General features: G+C 37.5%; 1 protein-coding gene and 1 long non-coding RNA gene across 4 annotated transcripts in view; one reads left to right on the top strand and one right to left on the bottom strand.

Annotated features, from left to right (window-relative positions):
• The window catches only part of LOC145468225 (uncharacterized), a 54,887-nt gene that overhangs the window by 23,302 nt on the left and 17,445 nt on the right, over positions 1 to 14,140 (top strand). The window lies entirely within an intron of this gene.
• On the bottom strand, positions 330 to 10,607 carry LOC145468228 (uncharacterized). The gene is made up of 4 exons (XR_014042171.1): positions 9,310 to 10,607; positions 6,026 to 6,092; positions 5,370 to 5,442; positions 330 to 3,894 (listed from the first exon to the last, which is right to left on the bottom strand). It is a non-coding gene; the product is annotated as an uncharacterized LOC145468228 (long non-coding RNA).

Genomic DNA, 14,140 nt, shown 5'->3' with positions numbered 1-14,140 from the left:
CATTTAGTCTTACAGTCCACAATTATGCTGACACAGAAGGCAACTGGGGATACAGTCTGAGTCAGGGTTTGTCGAATAACAAGTCGTTGACTACATTCAGTCTTACAGTCCATGACTACACTGACTCGAGCAAAAGTTGGGCACACAATATGACTAATGGTTTGGCAAAAAGTTGTTCATTGACAACACTCAGACTTGTAATTAATGACCACACTGGTGTAAATAGAGATCTTGACAACCTCTTGTTTAAATCTTTGGAAGAAATTGAGTCATTAACTTCGCTAAATATATCAGTAAGCTTGTATGGAGAAGACAATGTTGAACTAAACTAAAGCATAAGAACAGACTAAACTTCGAATTGTACTTTCATTGGCTGCACAGGAACCGATTGACACTGGAAATTTCTGATTGGAAGTTTGAAAATATCAGCCTTCGGTTGAATTGTGCATGTCTAAACATGTTGCTCAATCGACTAGGTGGTGTTTTACTTCCACTCACTTTGTTTTAAAAGCCAATCAAAATCCAACCTGTTATGGAACTCTAGAGAGCCGCTTGTTTTGTCAAGCTAGTGCAGTAAGAAACAAAAACTTAAGGAATGAGACTCGCAGTTCAGTGCATGTGCAAGCTATAGCGTGGCCATGAAGTGCCTCTCTGAACCACATACATTGTAGCAATCTCAGATGGTTATACAATTAAGACTAATCCATGGAATTAAGTTTTGAGTCGTATATATGGGAGTCGGAACTTGCAAATGAATTCTAATGAGAAATATCACCTCCATCAGCAAGACCAACTGTGATACTTTTTAAAGGAAAATGTTATTCAAAAGTTATCAGTTCACTTTCGATTGTTTGATAAACAGTGGAATAGAATGGGCCAACCTTATGGCTTGCATATGCGCAGAGCTGTGAGACCAACGTTTGGGGCTGGTTTTCTACAACACAAATTTAAGCTTTTTAGCAACATACTCAGATGCAGGAAGGTGGTGTGAAGACATAAAGGATGTAGCCATATGAAAGAACAGCTGACATTTGTCGGCATATTTGGTTGAATGTTAAACTTGATGCTTTTTGGTTTGATATTTGTTTGAAACCTATAGAATGCTGTATGAAAAGAATTGTTTGTTGTGTGACTTGAAGTACACGACATTTGTAAATACACATACATAAAGCTTTGACTGTACTAAGTGCTTTGATGTCAAGCATCAAAGCATTTGAAATTTGCCAACTTGTTACCTAAAGAATTGTAATTTTGCAGCTTTTTGTTTGAGAAGATGGGGAAATTCTCATTTCCTATTTTTCTGAAGTTCTTAATCAAACTCCTTTGAACTTTGAACATTTACGGTAAGGATTACTGTATCCCTGCAGGGGAACTGAGGAACATTTATAGCCAATAATTACTTATAACTATGTATAACTATTAGAGTCGAGAGGATTACACTAATCCTCTAACACCTTGTTTTGTATCAGAACAAAAAAACATGAACATTTATAGCTGGACAGCTATTACTACGTAATAATGATAAGCTCGGCGTACTCAAAGGTTATATCCCGCTAAGAAAGTTGAGTAACAAAATTGTATGTAGTAAGAGATGCATAATTTCAATAAATGATTTGTATTTTTGATGACTGTCTCACTTAAACAGGGGACTCGGACTTATGCAAGTGCAAATATTTTACTGTTATATCAGTGATGGCCATTTGTCAAGAGCACTCAAGATTATACGTGCGCTACAGGACCCAGTTGTTCACAGGACGGATAATGCTATCCACTGGATAAATTGCTATCTGGTGGGTAAGTACATGTTAACACAACAAACCATGCTATCCGCTGGATAGTGATTTATGTGGAGGATAGTGTTAACTGCCTTTTGAACAACCCGGGCCAGAACAGGTTCACTTAATATACCCAGGGGCTGAATATACCCAATCCACGGGACTAACTGCCGATTGTTTTGTATCAAACATACCGTTGTAAGATTGAGATGAAGGGTACAATCGTCCAGCCTAGTATCTCATTAGAGCAACAGTGATCTAATCTGGAGATCATAGGTTCAAATCCCACCAAGGTCAAAGAATTTCCTTTACCTTGTATAGTCCCCCATTTCCCTTCTAGAGCTAATGCACAGAAGGAAATGCGTGTGTTAATTTCCAGCACTCCATATTACTTAAAATTTTCTACTTTCCATACCCTAGTAAGAACTGCTCTCTGTTGCAGTTGAAGTTAGGAAGCATGCTATATAGACCCTGTTCATAAATAGCTGCCAATTTAAAATTCCTTTGTATGCATTTAAATTATCTCAAATAACATTGTTTGAGAGTACAAATTCTTTTGAGTTATCTACTCAAACGTGATTAGCTGGGGTAATTTTAATAATTACAAAATAATTTTTATTTGGCAGCCATTTATGAATAGGGTCTGTACTGTACCTCGAGACATCAGCAGTGCATTGTGGGTCAAAGGCATGGGAGTCAAAGAGTTGACAGAACATTATGGGGGGTGGGTGGAGGATGGCATGGTTGAGGTTGAGTTAATTATGTGAGAGTGCACACTGAAAAGTACCCATAACACAATGTAGGTACTGGAGTCCATACTTTTTTCCCCCTGGCTAAAGTAAAATTTTATGATGAACATCCTGGACATCCCCAGCATGTTTTCAGAACTTGTTCTTTGATGAGTCAGTGCTGACGCTTTTTTCAGTTGTTTGCGTAATAATATTAAACAAATGGCCAGCCATTGCTGGACACGTTATTGCCATTTTGGTACAGGAAAAGGTTACCACAGCAACAGCATATCCTGTTAAAAACATCCTTGATTTTAGCTTTAAATACTTATAACTGAAAAGCAAGTCCAGTGGCCACCTTTTATTATGGAATCGAGTCAGCACATCAAAATACAAAGTTTTGCAAAGTTTTGTAAGGTTTGTGGGAGGGGGCTCAGAGCCACTCTAATTTTTTGAAAATCTAAGGTGGCTTGGAATTCCTCCAATAATAATAATATTAATTTTTATACTTTGTGAAAAGTTGAATCTTGAGCTGATTACAATTTGACAATTAAACTAGAATTAAGGGGGGTTTTGTAACAGGCAATAACATTGAAATTTGGCTTGTCACGTACTCCTTCCTTATGGCAGGAGTGTGTGACACTACCTTACAGGAGAAGTGTGTGACAAGCCAAAGAATGTCTCTGCAGGAGGTTACAAGAACCCCAGCATCAAGTCAAGATAAAATATGTAGCATGAAACAACAATACATGAATTTGATTTGTTTTATAAGATTCCAATCAGTTTTCTAGTGAATTGAAAATGAATAATACTAGAAACAAAAACTAGATTCCATGCTGAAGACCTCAAAATATGGTGGGAACATCAGTGACGCACTTATTTAATGGCTTGTGTGCTTCTTTTTGTTCTTACCACATTTTTATCTCAACTGTGATCTATTTAACAATTAGATTATGAGCTCTGGATTTCTATTGCGTGATTCTCTTAGTAATAATCTACTAGTCATTCATCTAAATCCTTTTCAGACACTTCCAAAGTGCAAAGAAGCAGCCATTATTTTGTTAACAAGTGCACACTGCTAGGCTACTCACTATATCTGCAAGAGAATAGTAGCGAATAGCATAGCCAATCGGAGAATGGCATTCCTAATAGAACGCTAGTAGATTTATACTAATATTGAACAGATGCACAGTAACATGGTATGGAATCTATTTGTTAAACAGACATAAATTATAATTTCTTTGGCTTGTAGCACTGGTTTAGTTTATGATCAAAACAGCAGTTAACAACTTCACATTTTGCTGCTGGTATCACGGTAATCTTGTTGGACACCACACACAATCTGTCCATTGGTAACCCTGTGATTGTTCTTTGCAAGTAGCACTTTGTGTCTAAACATAGAAAGAACAGCCATCACCTGATTAGTCTAGTTCCCTTCAAAGCAGTCAAACTACTGAGCGTGTAGCTCCTCCTAGGAGGAGCTGTACGCATAAGAGGCTGTGTACACTGTCTAAACTTTAGCTTGAAACTGGTCAGGGTTGTGTAAATTTGAAATGTCAAGCGGGAGTTTTGGTGGAATGACAGTCCCTCTTACTTGGTCTCGTGAAAGAAAAAAAGAAGCAAATTTATTTTATGGAGTTGTTTCAATTCTCAGCAGTAACTTTAATTTCTTGTTGTCATTTGTCACCTTACAAAGCGAGGTCAGAGTTTCAAAATACAGTAGTTCTAAGCCAAATGGCATGTAAAGCAAATGTACATGTATGATATACCCATTTTTACCACTAAATTAAATTTGAATCTGCCAAATGCCCCAAATTCTTTCAATTTTTCTGATGCTTTCTTCAGTAATGGAATCGAATCTCAAATCAAAAACAAACCCTTGCAAAGCATTTTGGTTGACAGATAGTCTATAACTAGCAGAAACAGTCTGACCCCATTTAAACAGACACCATAAGGGCTATGCATACATGCATGTAGTGTTTAAGTTAACCGGATGTGTCTTAATGTAAAATAATATAAACTGCAAGAGATGAGGCAGCCAGTCAGTCTCATCACTTCAACTTTTGTACAGAGTGTTTCTAAGCTTTTATAACTTGTTTTAAGGATGGTGTCTACTACATACAAAGGTCTTTTCCCCAATTTAGGACAATATAGAAAAAGCAGATTTTAGCAAGGGCTATTGGAATCCACAAAGAAAACTGGGGGTAGCCATGCATTTTTTTTTCAAGATTATTAGCCTTGAATCTCAAATAAGTTGCTGAGTTCAGCATTTTTCTGAAAGAAGAAAGAAATTTTTTTTTTCACAGATGTCCTTACAATTCCCATTACATACAGAAAAGGAAGCACTTTAATGACGATCTTTAAGTTAAATGCAGGTAACATAAAACCACTTTTGGTATGTTTATTATAACAAAATCGTTGCAACGTACAGTGCTTTAATCATCTCTGACAGCTCTCCTCTGGTTTAGCCAAAATACAGTAATAGGCTTGCCATTTCCATTTCATAATATAAAATTTTCTATGGATAACAAAGCAGCTGGAAGACGTTAACAGTTAGTGGTTAGCGATGTGGTTCTGTCCTTGTGTTCCTGACATTAAACTTGAGTTTGTCACTGAAAAATTTTGCTGTCATTTAGTCACGTACTTGGTAGCATAGGAGATTATGTCAGTGTCAAAACTAGAGTGCACATGGCGTGTAAACCATTCACAGGACATGCACATTAACAACAGGGGGCATTTATGTCTGGATTAATGAAAACCATGTCAATTTCAACACAACCATCCTGCCACTTTTCCAAGAAATTACACAGGCTTTTTCACTCAATCAATCACAGGCAGTCTGTCACTACACAGCTTACTCACCCACCTTGCTTGTGTGTAGCTGGCTGGTGTGCACTGCTGACCCCTCAGCCTGCAGGGCATGGTGGTCCAAGGCTGTTCTGCAAAGAAAATGACCAGTTTTACTGACAAAAATGCCTCTCTTTATGAGCCACCCCACCCCCTGGGGTTAGATCTCAGGGGCCCTGCTTGGTATCGGCTGGTAGCCAGGGACTAATGGGCTGTCTGCCTCAACCCTTCTTAACGGAAGCCACCCTGGGTTTTCATGAGCAGCATCAGCCTGCCTGCCAGCTATTGCCTGCGGGCAGGTGAAAACGTTTTGCCTAAATTTGACATGGTATTCATAAATTCAGACATAATAATGTACATGTAAACAATTGTCTTTGGTCATTATATGCATACGGCTATGCAAAAACAAACAAACTTCAACTAATTTAGTTGACTTAAAGGAGCTACATCATGGTTTGCACATATTGAAAAGTTTTAGCCTCGATTTTTCAAATTCATTCATCTGTGGAAATCTTCCCCATCCTTAGCCATCCTTGTTCCTTTATGGTTTATCATTATCTCTCTGGTGTTTTTCTATCTTAGTAAACTGTTATTTTCAGGTTTCCTACCATTTAAACGTAATTTTGTATGTGACCAAAATAACTCAAAATACTGTGACTGAGCCCCTTTAAATACCTGAAAGGATTTTATTTATTTGATCCTTTCCACTGGACCACCTGAATCACTTAAACTGAGGAGGAAACTGAAAAAAATAGGATATATAAAAAATTGCACATTCAAATTAAATATATCATACACCATGTGTTTTACCCAAATTATGCCACAGACTGCAACAAAACTATCTTGAGTCAAAAAAATCCCCATGCAATAAAACATTAAGCTTAACTGACTCATAACTGAGGGTAAATTTGAACACCAGTTTCTGTAGCAAGAATAGGCTACATGTGCTTAAGAGTTAAATTACTGCTTGCTTGTCCATTGCAAGCTTACTCTCCTGCATTTTGTCAGTTTGCCTCGACAATCCACTGGTATCTGTTTGTACATGTACTGGGTGGAGAGAAGAACTATGAGAATAAAGTGTTTTGCCAAAGGCCACAACACAATGATCTTTTAAGAGGCAATATTTGTTTCCTTGGTATTGGACTAGAGCTTAGCTAATACAACTGAGGCTAATGCAGGGAGTCTTTTCAAATGCAAATTACATTAATCTTATTTACCGATATTCCCCCATATGAGCCTTCATTGCAAGCTTTAAAATATTGCTAAGTTCTGGTCCAATACTGGGAATATAAAATGGTCAGTGTAAAACACAGACTGCGGACTGCAGACCGGGGATAAAATGCAGACTGAGAGTAAAATGCAGACTGCAGACCAGGAAAAAAAAAGAGACTGCACACTAAAGACTTTATAACTGAATTGTGTTACTATTTCTATCATTGAGAGTGAACTGTAAACGGGCTAACCTGAGCATTATTTAGGCTAACCTGAGTGATGTGCAGGCTAATTAACTAGGCTTACCAGAGTGCAGACTTTCACTACCTGTCGCTGTTTGTGGCTTAAGCACTCCATAATGGCAATAACATAACATATACTTAAGTCTGCAGTCTGGTATTTTACTCCTGTTCTGCAGTCTGCATTTTACCCCTGGTCTGGGCACAGTCTGCAGTCCGCAGTCTGAGTTTTACACTGACCAGAATATGAATTGGCCTAATCTGACTAAGGCTCAAACCTAGACTGCACTTAGACCATTAATTTGGAAGTCACTATGTGAGTATGTACATGTATTAATAAAAAATAATTATTATAATAATTAAATACCAACCTATTGAAATCATCATCTCTTGTGATATACATTCAACTCTGAAGACAAACTTTATGAACTATGGAAGCAAATTTCACAAAGTACTTTACTTAACAAATAAATTAATAAAATAATGTCATACATGCATGAAGTCAGAAATGGGCAATCATCAATTCTTAGTAATATTATCTTTCTTTCTTAGGTATTTTTTAGCCATCTGATCCGTAGCCTAACGGGCCAACAGGCAGATTTTTTAATTTTAGATCCCTTAATTAATTTTCACAAAGATGCTTTGTAATTTAATTTAAAGAACTGTCGATACTTGGATCTGAACTAAATAATCTCTCAGCTAATCAAAATATTTTGAGAAATTTTTTGATATTCCAATTCAGGCTATTACAGAAATAGACGATATTACATGCCCGTGCGTGGATACAAATTTTATCTTCAAGTGTTGAACTCGATATCTCATGAGTGAGCACAGCTCACTTGTGAGATATTGAGTTGAACACGAGAAGATAAAATTCGTATCCACAAGCGGGCATGTAATATTCTGTTTATTATATAAACATACTAATGACCACATTTTTGATGATTTTCCGAAGATTTCAGACCACTTTCCGAAGATTTCCGAAGATTTTGCAAAATTGTTCCGAAGGCCAGACGAATGCTTCCTCAAACATTTTCTGAAGATTACCGAAGATTGCCGATGATGACCGAAGAAGATCCGAAGATGTTTTAATCATACATCAACAAATTTAAGTGTAGTTAAAGGGACAAAAGAAAAATGTTATCAAAAAGGAATGATATCTTCAGTGTGAAAGACAAAAATAGTATCTTCACTGCACGTGATGAAGATATGATTTTTCAGTAAAAGGAAAAATCCTGATATTTCACTGGTGTTTATATAATAAATGGTGTTAATGCATGTCAACATATATTATTAAACTTGTTTTAAGATCTGTTGATGATATATACTATTCATGTTATCTCTGTTTAACCTCTACTTTTTAGAGTCTCCATAATTTATTATTAATTAACAACGACATGCAATTTGATGTTTCATTATCTGTTGATCTTGCCTAATTATTTTTGGTAAAAACCGACAATATTTGGTTATCACTGTGTTATTACATCCATAATAATATACACGAAAAAATTACTTGATTCTGATTGGCTGAGAGCAGTGCAGTTCAAGTGTAACACAGTGCAAAAAGTGTAATACCAGTGCAAAAACTGTAACACCAATGCAAATTACACATCGCAATTCTAGATTATGACTGGCTGAAAGAAAATAGGAAATTTTCTAAGCCAATGATATCACATAAAATGATGACGAAAATTTAGCACGGAAACTTTGCAAAAAGTTTTCTCAAATGAGAAAAAATGGCTTCAAGAAAGGTCTTCTGGCATTTCCTCCATGCGAATTTTTTCATTTTTATATTAATAATAAGTAATCATGCGGTTTTTCTCGTTCAGTTTGGAATTAATTTGCACTTGTGAGTTTTTCAAAAAGCTGAAATTGCACTCACCGAAGCGGCTCGTGCAATTTCAGCTTTTTGAAAAACTCACTCGTGCAAATTAATTCCAAATTGAACTCGAAACCGTAGCATTACCTATACTTACTAAACACAATGAAGGGCGCTGCAGTTAATTCAATTGTTTGGGTAAAATGTTCTCAAAATAATTTGTGTAGTACATGTTAAGTTTACTGAACGAAAAAAAGACATGTAAATTCATGATTCATCGGTCATTTGAAAATTTGAAGTAATGGAAAAATGAGCTGAAGCCCTATAGACTGCATTCTGAAGACAAAGACATAATTGAGCTCTTTTAAAAAACAGAAGTTTACTATTCTAATGCAACCCGCAAATACAATGAGGACAATGGCGACGATTATTACATCTCAAAAAAATCAAAATCGTCCGTACAATTAACGAAAATGGATGACACGAAACACGAATCTTTGAAGAACGTATCTTTGAACTTTATGAAAGCATCCTGGTCAACAAATGTAGCGACAGTATTTAAAACCTTGGTAATAACGCATGACCGTTTAGGTATTAGATCATTTTATTAATTAATACATTGTGCTTTCCTTACAGCTTACAGTGGATTCATATGGTTGGTAACAGTGTACAATGCAATTTCTACTCACCAATTTTGTATTTTGTTGCAGCTATTTTAGCTGTAACCCGGCGTTTCCTAACAGGCCTGTTTTTGTTCGATTGTTTACCTGACGCGTTTGCGATCCTGGTTTGTCTGTGCTGTTGTTGGGTTTCGAACTTGCTCCACATCTTCGTCTTCGCAATCCTCAGCTATAGATGCTTCGTCTTCGATTTCTTTCCCTTTATGATCACAACTATCATTCACAGTGCTCGAATCAAGCAAATTAAAGTGGTCTTTAGCCATGGCAGACGCGTTTTCAGCTCAATCATGATTGCAATCGTCCATGGTTACCGATCGCAATGGCGTGCGAGGCGACAGCGGAATCTCTATGGCAAAATTGTCTTTGCTCGCAGAGGAGATATCCAAATTTATCCTTTTCACTCATTATTAACACATTGTGGTGCTAAAAGTACCAAGTCGTCATCTCCACGGAAATGATTTTGAAAACTTGATCTGAAAAAAAGTCTTGAATGATGATAAGTTCGTACACTTTTGAGATTCTGTTAATGGTGTAGTGTAACGTTTTCACCATGGCAACATTCGAGTATCGTAACGGAGTGTAACGAACACGGAAGTCTGGAAAGAAAAGTTCCTTTCGCTAGTTTTGCGATCAGACTTCTTGTTCGCTTTGCTTCTGTATAAGGATAGATACACACAAGCAGTACAGAAACTTTAAAAGCATATTATCCCTTCCATCTTTGCTAGATAAAGTTGCGATTCCGGACCCGGGGATTCCGGAACATTTGCTTTGTCTTTCATAATTCGATTCCAGGTCAAGGGTTACCACTGCCATATTTGGAGGCTACTGTGCATGTTGAGCTGCATTCCTCTGTTCAGTCGCATTGTCACACCCTCTCCAACTCGCAACCTTCTTTCCAAACCGTTAACTGGGAGTTACTAGGCTAAACTGTCTTGCAATCGTGGGTTGAATCGTCGATATCGTCGATCAAGATGTAGTGCGGCAACACGCTGATCACAATGCGTAGTATTTCCCCTGTTGGATCATCAAAGCGAACAAAGGTAAGGGAGGTGATGTTATCAGGTTTGTTTATGTGATGAAAGAAATGTTTGTTGCATGTAGTTCGGTATAGAATTACAAGTAAGTTATAGTTTATTGTCATAAATTTATATTTGAAACGTTTACTATACATGTAGCTAGTGAAAGACATAGTAGTTTGTGTTTGCGGCAGATTTACAGTGAGTAAGGAGTAAAGTAGGTGCGAATCACAAAGGAAATGATGAGCAATCACTTTCACTTTCGAGTACATTCCGTAAGGGAGATTTGAGTTGTTTTGTTCGGAGTTTAGTTTACTCGTGCATGTGTTATTGTAGAAACTTGAGCAAAATACACACTTTTGAGAACCTGTGAACCATACGGAATGTTAATATTTGATTAACTTGAAGTGGTTTTATTATGCAATACAATACCACAGAAGGAATTTAATCCCATCCCACTTGACGTCATCATTCTGCTTCAGAGAAGAAACAATTTACATGCATCTCAGTATTTTAATTCACGCCCTATTTAGGGTAACCCTGGCAGACAGGGCAACTTATCTTCAAATAAACACTTTGGCTTGCCTAACCAGGACAACTGTAGGTGTTGTGAGTGTCACAAAATGTCCAGATTTAGGATTTAAAGCAGAAGTTTATATCATAGAAGTGAAAATTAACCCTGCAAAACCCACTTTGATTGAATGACTGAGGAAAACTCAAAAGCAAGAGTGTTATTTGCACATTTGATTATTCAATAAGGGATATGAATCAGGGTCTGCTAAATCTGCGAGCCAGCGAGCCAGCGAGCCATGCGAGCCACGGTGTGAGCCATGCGAGTCATGCGAGTCATGCGAGCCATTTATGCGAGTATTTTTTTTTTCTTCAACTGGTCTGGGAGGTCGTCGACTTTTCGCCAAGAAACATAGATCTCGCGCCCGACTATCACTAAACTATCGCTATAAACCGCTCGCCCGCCATCTTGAAAGCGGAGATGACCCTTGGGATGAGTATAAACGGTACAACCTCGCTCCTAGAGTACTCTCTCTTTCCGGGCCTGGGAAATTAATTTTAAATAAAAATTTAGCTACAAAAGTGCCTACAATTGAAATATTCCCAAAAGAAAATCCTAATCTCGCTTCGGTTACCAGAACTATTGCTGGTGCGGGAAATATGAAAAATGCTCTAAACATCTGCACATCGTGCCAAGTCTTGTGTCATAGTAATGGCTACCCTGAGTGTGATGAATTTTTTTCTTTGTTTCATATTTTTGTTGTTTGGAGAAAATTTTGTGTATTCAAATCGCTCAGGATCTGCAAAAATAAAAACGATGCGTCAAAAATTTATTAAGGTTCAGGACTAAAGTAAAGAAATTTTCCGAGAGAAACGTACGACTACACCGCCCCACCGCTACTCGAATGGGTAAGTGAATGGTATCCATTGGCACCTGTCATTCATTGATATCCACGTTGAAAATCATTCAAGAAAAAAGAGAACAGTACTTCAGGGCAACTCCGTGTATTGGCGTCAAGAATGGTGAGTGAATCGCGTAAGTTTAACAGGTTCGCTCTTTAGTGAATCAGAGTTACCAAAACTTTGTCGGTTGGCTGACTGCTGCATGTGGTTGTCCCTTCCCTTAGAATTTAATATTGCAAGAATTTAATATTGCGATCTTATTCATCTTGTTCCGTTGCTCTTGTTCTTGTTCTCATGTGAATGTAAATGTAACAAATAAAAAATCTTAACATTTTTACTAGGGCTTGCATGACTCGCATGGCTCGCATGGCTCGCCCTTTGGCTCGCATGGCTCGCTGGCTCGCAGGTTTATAAAACTCTATGAATCATCATGTGGGGTCAACTTTGATTGGACTACAGAGACAACATTTTCACATATGCCTAAGGGGGAGGGTTGTCTTGGGTACCCAAGACCGTATAACTGGGGCCTCAGATCATTAGCCATGCACAATTGACAAAGAATGCTCTGCATTTTTTCCCCTAGGGCTTAAGTGCTTAAAACAGCTTTAGGTTATTTTAACATAAAGTGTGCATTTTAACTGGAGTTTGTCTGTATTCTGCATTTTACACAGAACATAAACAAACAAATGGCAAAAACTCCTCAATAATTCTCTACCTCAGAATATAAGCAAGGTGGGAACTTGATTAAGATCGTAATTTATTATTTGCATTTCAAATTGAAATTAGGAAAACATATTAATGTACAAGTATGCAGGGACACACATTCTAGTCATCTAGCCAAGGGCAGCAGCTAATTTTACCAGGCAAAATTCCCCTAGAAAAAAAGACTGCATGGGGGTCATTTTTAATTTGCACCAGTCTGGAAAAGTGGTTGAGCTTGTTAATGATCCTGCATCAAGGCTGGGATCTTAGAAAAATGATGAGGAACCCAAAGTTTTGTAACCATAAAATCCTGGGTGACCAGGGCTTAAGCCTATACAGGAAAATAGTAAGTTTTTCCAGTCACCTGTGGCACCCCAGCACTTCTAGAGCACCGTCCTGCTGCATATTTTTTTCTTAGATGTATCCAGGTACATGCATGTAGAACAGCAGGAAAAAGATGAGAACTTTGGAGAAAACTGGCATAATTTGATAGTTTTTCTGAAGAGATTTTTAACAAGAAAAACATTTTGTAAGATCAACATTTCTTTGTGCAAACCTCAAAATAAAACAAAAAGATCTGTTAGATCTTACAACCGCGCTTTTAAAATTTAACTGTTTACTTACCACTACCGTCGGAATGCAGTGCACATTCCAAAGCAGTCATTGATGATTCTTTTCTTACTGTAGACATCACATCACTTGATCAACACAAACTGTATTGTTGCACCATCAGTGGTAGCCATTGACAAATCTCCAATGACGTAATGGTCTTAATCTAGAACTTTCTTCGGGTTATGTATGGGCATGAACGATATGAACGACACGATAATAACACTATTAACAACAGCTTTCTTTCTTAAAAGTCATGATTAAATTTCATTGGTGTTTTCCATGAGTAAAGGGCTAGCAAAGTAGTCACACAAGGCATATAATTTAATAATAAAACTCTATCCTGACCAATGTATCGATTTTGGTCACTCCAGTGACCACAGATTGAAAACGTGACAGAAAATTGGGGTTACTTTCGATTCTCACCAAATTTGGACAGTGGGATGATCTCATCATCAGCCAATTACAGGCCATTTTTCAGCTCTTTTCGTCATTTCCCCCCCTCGGGAGAATTTTGTCAAGTTAGCTAATTTAGTATCAAAGCCACCGTAATGGCGGTCGCCGTCGGCAAAATGTTCATTTGCTCAAATTTGGAGATGGAAGTCAGGACATTTGTAAGGATACAGAAAGTAATTTGGGACCAGTTGCTGGCTTCTAAGGCTGAATTTATCCAGAAGTAAGCTGTATTTTCGTTTTCGTGCCAAAAGCCACGCGATGAAATATTATCAGCTTATTCTGCTGTCTTGGTCTGTTTTTTCTCTTGGTCTTGTTTGTAGCCCGCTGAGGCCAGTCTTTCGTCTAAATCATTTGAAAAAAGTTCGGAAAAGATGTTCCCACTCAAGTTTAAGCTCTCAGGCGATAATTCTGGAATTTTTTGGCTGAAACATCGGCTTTGTTATGTTTGTGTTTTTCGGTTACTACGGGTGACCGTGGCTTCCTTTGTTAGGTCAAGTTTGGGGACTGAGGTCACAAAAAAATTCTAATTAATTCTGGTTTTGTTTGATTTCGCTGAAATTTTAACACAATAAAGCTGGATTGTTAAGGAATAGATTTACCTTCTGCCAATGTGTGGTAGCTGTTAACGCTAAAGTGATATATCG

The sequence above is a fragment of the Orbicella franksi genome, chromosome 14 (genome assembly GCF_964199315.1).
Source record: "Orbicella franksi chromosome 14, jaOrbFran1.1, whole genome shotgun sequence".
Lineage (NCBI taxonomy): Eukaryota > Metazoa > Cnidaria > Anthozoa > Scleractinia > Merulinidae > Orbicella > Orbicella franksi.
This window is presented reverse-complemented; position numbering and strand designations above follow the sequence as displayed.